Raw genomic sequence first — 8,453 nt, forward strand, 5'->3', positions numbered from 1 at the left:
CTCATACACTTTGTGTGCATCCCAACTTAGCAAACAGCTTTCATTCGTGCCTCTGTGTTAGCACACAAAATGTGTTTTGAATTTCTAGGCCTGCATGGGATCATCTGACCCACGCTGAAGTGGAGAAGCCTCCAGATCTTGCAGAGGAGCTTTGATTTTCCAATCCACAGATCTTCCAAGTTTGAATGCCAACAGAATGACTTGCCTAAACAATGCCAGGAGGCATTTTATGTGACAGCACAGCTACTCTGTCCATTTGTAGATGCTGTCTCTGAGCCAAGTTCAAACATTTTATTGAGGTGATGTGGATGATCAATGGTCTTGAATTTCAGAGAATCATCTAGGTTGGAAAAGACCTCATAGATCATCCAGTCCAACCATTAACCTAACACTGACAGTTCCCAACTACACCAGATCCCTCAGTGCTATTGTCAATGCATGGGGTTTCTTTTCCCCTACATCCTTCTGCCGCTGCTTTCCCTGATTCTACCGGAGAACCATGGCTGACTGGGGAAGTGGTAGGACTTCAGTATGGCAACAAAATCAGGATATCATCTGTATCACTGCCATGGGGTCTTGCCAGTCAGTTGTATCCAAGTTAAGAGTAGGTCATTTCACTTCCTAACTATTTGTTAGTCTCAGACCAGCAAAAAGAATTTGCACTCAAAGTTTCAGCAATCCAATCAGATCTATTGTCTGATGCTAATGATGCTAATGCAGCTCAGTGATGTGAACTTTTTAATGTCTATCCCTTCTGATGCCCCTTTGAGTTCTAGGGTCAATGACTGAAATTGCAGGCTTATAGTCAGTTTGTCGTGGGGAGGAGAGGAGTATAACATTTATGGTTTCTTTCTCAGTCTTGGGGTCATCTGTTTGTAAAAAATATTCGATACCTTGGTCTTTCCTAGATCGTTGTTCCACACTGTGTACAAATTTACCATTTCTAGAGTGATTTACGTATGTTGCATACTTGTTGTTACCCCTAAAACTGGTTTTACCTAGCTCCTGGTTACTCTTGACAACTTGATCATTGGTGAGTTGCTTATAGCTCTGGGCCTGCAGCATCATCCTGTGACACTAATACTGGGTATTTTCATTTATTCTAGCATTGATATCCTATTCTTTGCAGAGCCACTTGTTCTTACAGAAGCACAGAATGGCTGAGGTGGGCAGGTGCCTCTGGAGATCATCTACTCCACTCCCTGCTCAGAGCAGGGTCACCTAAAGTGTGTTGCATGGGGCCATGTCCAGATGAGTATCTCCAGAGATCCCCCTGAGCTTTCTCCTCTCCAGGCTGAGCAGTCCCAGCTCTCAGCCTTTCCTCATCTGACAGATGTTTCAGTTCCCTCAGACTTCACTATGTCCATGTCTCTCTTGGTACTGAAGGACCTGAACACAGCATTCCAGGTGTCTCTCACCAGTGCTGAGAGGAAGGATCACCTTCCTCCACCTGCTGGCAATACTCTTTTTGGTGCAGCTAAGGAGGTTTTTGGTTGCCTTTGCCACAAGGGCACTTTGTTGGAATATTGTTCAGCTTGCCACCAGCACCCCCAGGCCCTTTTCTGCCAAGCTGCCTTCCAGCATGTGCTGGTGCAGGGGCTTGTTCCTAACAGGTGCAAGACTTTATGTTTCCTTGTGTAGAACTTCATGAAGTTCCTGACAGTCCATTCCTTTAGCCTGTTGAGGTCCCTCTGGATAGCAACACAACCCCTTGGTGTATCACCCACTCCCCTCAGTTTTGTACCATTTGTGAACTTCCTGAGGATGCTCATCATTCCTGCCTCTGCCTCATCATTCAGGTCACTGATGAAGATGATGGGAAACAGTATTGTCCCCAGTACCAGCCCCTCGGGTCTGTCACTAGAGGCGTCCACTGGACTTTGTGCCAATGATCTCAACCTTTCAATCCACCTTGCTATCTAGCCCGTACTTCCTCAGATGGTGAGGAAGTTGTCAGAGATGGTGTCAAAAGCCCTAGGTAAGTTCAAGACAAACAACATTCACTGCTCTCCTCTCATTCACCAAGCCAGTCATCACAAGGCTGTCAGGTTGCTTAAGCATGATTTCCCCTTCATAAATCCATGATGATTATTCCCATTCACCTTCTTGTCCTCAGTGTCTTTGGAAAGGGTTTCTGAGGAGATTTGCTCTGTCACTTTCCCAAGGATTAAGGTGAGGATGACTGGCCTGTAGTTCCCCAGGTTCTCTCTGAGGCAGGAACCTCATTCTTTCACTCCTCAGGAACTTCACCCAATCACCATGACTTTTCAAAGATAATAGAGAGTGGCCTTGCAACGGTATCAGCCAGCTCCCTCAGCATTTGGGTGTGCAACCATCAAGTCCTACTGACTTGAGCATGTCTAGTTTGTTTAAATGTTCTCTAACCTGATTCTACCTCACTGAGAATGCCTCCCTTGCTCCAGATAATCCCATTTATCTCAGCTGGGATTGCTGAAAGCAGGGAACTTCAAAGGGGCAACCAGATATGCTGATTTCCCAGAAGAGCTATGAGAGCTTTCCCCAGGATACTGTCCTCACAGCACATCCTTGTTTACACACATACACATGGGCTGGGCCCCCATCTGCCATGTATCAAGATCTCTCCTGTCCACATCACACTGCAACCTTTGCTTGACAAGCTAGTCCATCACTTCCTCACTCAATTGTCAGTTCTCCTGTCCCTCACCTGTTGTCCCTAGTTTAAAGCTCTTCTCCACAGGTTGGGCAGCCTTTGCTTAGCAAAGATGGTTTTGCCCCCTTGGGCAGGTGGATCCCATCTCTCCGTAGCAGTCCTTGAAGATCCTTGAACAGGGTCCTGCGATCATAAAAGCTGAATCCCTATTAACACCCGCTGCACCAGCAGTTGTTGACCTGCAGGCTGCATCTGTTTCCCCTCACCAGCAGAGGATGACTCAGCCCCCATACTCCTGGCCATTACATCCAGTGCCATGAAGTCACACTTGATATGCTGCTCCAAGTCTCCCCTGGCAGTATCGTCAATGCCCACATGAAGAGAAGCAGGGGGCTGGTAACAGTGAGGGCTGGACAAGCCTTGGCAACCTCTCCATAACATCCCAAATCTGAGAACCTGGTAAGTAGAACGTCTCCTTAGGCAAGTTGGTAGACGGTGACCTCCATCCCCTGCAGTGGGGAGTCTCCCACCACCAGCCCCACCACTTCCATGTGGTGCTGTTGCATGGCTCAGGCAGTTTAGACATTTCACTGGACACAGCTCCCAGCCTCACATCTGCTGTGAGGGCACTGAACTGATTCTGTTGCTGTCCTGCACATGTGCAGGTAGAGCAGGAGACACCCTCCTGGTGCCACAAGTCACAGGCTTCCAGCTTTCATTACTGATTCCCCACCCAATGAGCACAGACTCCACCTTCAGTACAGATGGGGGGGTCAGGCTCTTGAAACTGCAGGGTCTCCAAGAAGATCCTGTTCTTCCCCAGCCTCAGCCAAAGTGAGAAGCCGCAAACACTCCCTGCAGCACAAGACTTGCAAAGTCATATCCTCCCACAGGAGAGCTCAATCTGGGTGGAGGCTCAAACATTACAGGGAGACCTTTTCCAGCATCTGTGGGAGACCGTGCCATGTGGCACATCACCGTCATTGCTGAGCGCGGGGGACCCTGACCCCCCCTGTGCATCCCACTGTGCAAACCCCTGCATCTATTAGTTGCTTTCTGGAAGCTGCGCTCTAGGCCCAGCAGTTACATGGGCTTCTCCCTAGTACCTGCTATTAGTCACAATAATATATACACAGTAAGTGTCACACCAGATAATTGTACAAAAACTAAAACAGTGTTGGGGCGGCAGGGAGAGAGAGAGAGGACAAGAACAGTCATTAGACAATTGTAACAGTGCAACAAGCTACAACACAGCTCCTGGAAGGCCAAGAAAAGTCCAGACAAATCCTGACAGGGCCCAAGTTATTCACATAGTGCAGAGCTTGTAGCCTCTTACGAGTGGTGGCAGGTGGAGGCTGAAGTACATAATGTGACACTGACAGCCATTCCAGCTTCTGCTTCCTTTTCCAGTGCTTATTCCAGTGTTTGATACACAGTTCCTCTGCAAGAAACTCCACCTCCTGTTTCCAATATGATCTTTTTACGAACACCATGTTCTTGATTGTGCTACTCCCAGTTCCAACCAAACTCAAGGACTCTGGCCCAGCCTCTCTGGAGAGTCTGGAGTGAGTGATTCTGCCTAAGTGTGTGAAGGGGCCTCCTACCCTTAAAATTAGCTTTTCTTTGAAGAACAGCCATATGTTGCCCTCTCTGAGGAATGTTTTGTTTTTATAAACCCTCTTAGCAGCTGCCTTCGTACAACACAACCCTTGGGTAACTGTCAGTTTGCACAAGGAACCATTTCCTCCCTCATCTTGTCAAAACAGATCACATGCTATAGATCCTGGCCTGAGACAGAGCCTAGCCCAGCCCCTGAAAGTGTGAGAGCACAACGGGTTCCATCGGCAGTGGTTTTGGCAGCCTCTATGCCTGCATCACAGTTGAAAAGCCACCGAGCTGCTACATCAGCCTTGAAGGCATGTTGTGTGCACTGGCATTTGCCTGCCCGCCTTCAATCTGGCACTCCATTTAGAAAAACAGGGGTTTGATGATTTGCTTGAATTGCCTTAGTTGCACTACCTTAGAACAGGATCTTGGTTGTAACTCCCCAGCAGGAATCCTGCGCATGGTGGATGTTTGAAACGGAAACCTGTTCTGTAACTGGTGCTGTGGGTAACTGATGGGCAATCAGCCACAGCTCCAGTCTACGCTCCCTGTTGTAGGCAGTGTGGTGGATTTAGGGAGGGTGGAAGAATTGCTATTGGCACCGTCTCCCATAGCCATCTTTGAAGGGCTATGAAGGGTTCTTCATAGCTCCTGGTGAAGTTGACATGTCTCAGACTGTTGTTTTCCCTAGGTGTACTGGGTGGTGGCAGGCTTTGGTGTGTCTTGGGAGCACAGAGCTACATGTCAGTGGGTGTTTTGCGTCTCCCCATACCTCTGCAGTCCCCAGGGCAATAGCAGGAATTGGAAGGTAGTGACAGTAGCATTACAAGAAGAAAGCTCTTTGCCAGTCCTGATCCTCTGGATGAAAAGGCATAGATTCTGCTGCCCAGAAAAGTGAGGAGTCCTTCGCTTAGGTTTGTTTTCTTCTTCACTTTCCCCTTTTGTTGTCATTGTTGCCCCACAATGTTGTAGCCTTTCCAAAATGGGGAAAGAATGCAGGTACAGCTGCCTACCCTGTGGAAGGAACAGTCGCAGCAGCATGGGCCTCTGGGGCTGGTGAAGCAAGGCCTCAAATGTAGGGGCATCCCTGGGCTGATATAGAAAGGATCTCCAGGGGCTGGAAAGCAGGGCTTGGGTGTGAAGTTTTGTCTGGGAAATGAGGCCTGGCAAAACAGGGCCCAGCCCTCTGCACTACTGCCATGGGTACTGGCCACAGGGGTGGGCAGGAGTGGGGTCTGGAAACATAGCACTGGAATCCAGGGTCTCATCTTCCACTCATAGCAACCTCAACTCCCTAAGCTAAAGGTCCTTCGGACATTTGCTTTTCCTGTGCTTTCTTGAGATCGCAATGAGAGCAACAGCAGCAGCTGGGGAAAAACAGTGTTCTTCCTGTGCAGATGTGTTCCACTCTTCTGGCAGCAGGTCGGTAACTTCAAGTTTCTCTAAAGAAAACACTTGGGGCATATTTTGGACATTTCTTTTTAGTCCATCTACTATAACCCATGCTGTTCCTCTCCTGGATTGTGGACCATGTGCTGTATCTTGCCTGAAAAGATATTACAGGGGCATGTGGGGGGATGTGGGGGATGAGAAGGATGCCTGTCCCTACACAACTCATGCAGCCTGCTTGGTTCGTGGAGCAACACATTTTCTTTTCTGTTTTAAGAACATCTGAAATGTTCCTCTGGGGAAAGGAGAGATGACAACAGGTTGCAGCAGAGGCACTAGCTACCCACTGTGGTGCTACATCAATACTGTGCTGAAGTGAAGAATTTAATTTGCTTTGATCACAGCTGTGGTGAAGATTACATCTATCCATCCAAACATTGGGACTGGCTTTTTAAGTTGGTATCCCAAACAGCATCCAGTCTGTGGTCTACACTGAGTCATGCAAACCCACAGGCAAGACAAATCTCTGTCCTTGCTCAGTATTGCCACTGAAACCCACAGCACACACCACCCAGCTCAGCTGGCATTCTGCAACCTGCAAGACAAGATGAGCTAGCTCACTTGTGCTCATCTGGAGTCACTAGGAGCCACCCTGCAGCTTCAGCTGCCCATACAAGGTGGAAGACAACGATGGAAGCAGCAGACAGGACTGGTATGAATGTCCTGCAGGACGGTGTTCAGGCAGCAGGGCTTCCCATCACTGCTTTTCTGGCAGTGGTGTGCAGATGGTGATGTTGGTGTAGGAGACAGGGGCCCCAAAGCAGCCAGCCCAGAGATGCCACTTCTCAAAATGACTGGGGTGAGGGTGGAATGAATGCTGGAGGACATGGGGAGGAGAAGAGAAGCTGAATATAAATGGCCCCCCAAGTGACTCAAAGCCAGTACCTATGGCATCCTTGTTCTCTTGTGACTGTTTTGAAGAGGTATTCAGGAATCTGGTCTCTGCATCCACCCTGTGATGATAAACTGTGAATAAAACAAGTGCACTGTTTTAAAGCCAGGTTCTTCCTTGGATCATGCATTGTTCTGCCATGACAGAGGCTTCTAGGCCACACTCTGGTACTTGTGATGCTTTTTGTCAGGCACCTATATAGCCTTATGGACTTTTTTAAACTGTTTGTACTGCTAAGGCTGGGTGGGTGGGTGTGGCAGGAGAGTGAGACTAAAGCATTTCCATTCCCTGTTAGACTCAATGATTTTCTGATACAGAAGCTCATAGGTGTTTCTCCCACAATTCACCTGGCTCCAGAGAATCAAGGGGAGAACAGGATTTATTATTCCAAAGCAAATCTTTGTCCAGCACTGGGATAGGTTAAAATCAGAAGGCTTAATTCCAGGATGATTTTGTGGGGTTTTCCTTCCTCCTTTTTCAATCAATAAGGTGTGAAGATTGGAGTGTGGCACTGAAACAAACTCCCAGTCAATGACTCCCTGGTGAGCAGGGGTTTGGGAGCCACAGAATGGGTATCTCACCTGGCCCGTTGATTGAAAGCCAGGGCAGCCTAAGGCCTGAGGTGTGACCTGGGTCTAACAGTCTGTAACTGCATTCACTGGCTGGGTTAGAGCCACCAGAAGTCAGAACCCAGAAATCATTAATTTAAAAATAAAGGCTTCTGGTGCTCTTCTGTTCGCTCACTGTTTTCTCAGACTGAGATTGTACTGAAGAATTTCAAGCCTTTTCTCTGTCATCTGGGCCCAATTCCCTGGTGTCACCACAAACTATGAGAGAGGGTACTTAACTGCTACTTGGGAATGCATATGTAAAAGGGTTTCTACCTTTAACTGCATATTATGTGCCAGGCCAGATGGGTGTTGTAGCATCTTGTCTTCTGATATTACCTGGATTCACTGGTCCTCCGGGCTACTCCTTCTGCTGGGGAAAGTGACCTGGCAGGACATTGTGGTGCCCCACATCTTCCCAGGCTTGCAGAGGAATCGAACAGGCAGCACAGCCCAGCACTCGACAGCCAGACTTCTTGGAGGACTGGGACAGGCTAAGTACCTCAAACTGAGGTTTATCTCCCAGAGAGTTAATTATTCTCTCTCCTTTTCAGGACAGCCTTGGAATTGGGCATAGCTGTTGTTTTTAAAATCTGGACACAGTCTTTTACTTTTTTATGATTGTATGTAGAGATGTGTTGACATATACTTACAGCCTTAGTGTCTGTGCTCTTAACTGGGATGGATGCTTGTTGGGTCTAGGGTTGGATTATTTGTTCAACACATCAACTAATCGCTATGGCTAATGCACAGTGTGACTTAATGACAAGTTGCTGTAAATACCTAAGACCATCAAGGTAACATTAAGGATGATCTGACAAGGCTTTTCTGTAAGTTCCGCAGCCCATGAGAAAGAACTAGAAAACAGCAACGGCTTAAATCTCCTACCCCTGCGTGGGCTGTTCCGTTCTTACCCAGTGCAGGGTGTGCCACGGCTGGAGGAAACACGCTGGCGGCGTCGCACTTGCGTCGTTAAGATTCTGCCCGAGGATCCCGAATCACGGGATATTTAAAAAAAACCCCAAAATAATAACAACTGCGTACACTGAAGGACGCTGCCCGCCTCAGAGGCGGTGTCGGCCGCTGGGCGCCTCCGCCCGCCCTCCTCGGCTGTTAGTCCCTGAGGGCGCGGCGCCTCCCCCGTCCCGCCGTCCCGTCAGGGGGCAGCCGGAAGCAGTGGCATGAAGACATTACTCAGGATCTCCGAAACCACCTTGTTCATAAATTGTGAGTAGCTGATGCCAAAACAGTCTCCTGTTCTGTCTCT

General features: G+C 48.4%; 1 protein-coding gene across 1 annotated transcript in view; it reads left to right on the forward strand.

The window, feature by feature from the left end:
- The first annotated feature begins 8,338 nt into the window (after positions 1 to 8,338).
- The window catches only part of LOC113475919 (histone acetyltransferase p300-like), a 4,183-nt gene continuing 4,068 nt past the window's right edge, over positions 8,339 to 8,453 (forward strand). Inside the window, exon 1 of the mRNA XM_026841064.1 lies at positions 8,339 to 8,413. The gene's annotated coding sequence lies outside the window, so the exon portion shown is untranslated. The remainder of the gene's footprint in view (positions 8,414 to 8,453) is intronic.

The sequence above is a fragment of the Athene cunicularia genome (assembly GCF_003259725.1).
Source record: "Athene cunicularia isolate RWA chromosome 1 unlocalized genomic scaffold, athCun1 chr1_part2, whole genome shotgun sequence".
Classification (NCBI taxonomy): domain Eukaryota; kingdom Metazoa; phylum Chordata; class Aves; order Strigiformes; family Strigidae; genus Athene; species Athene cunicularia.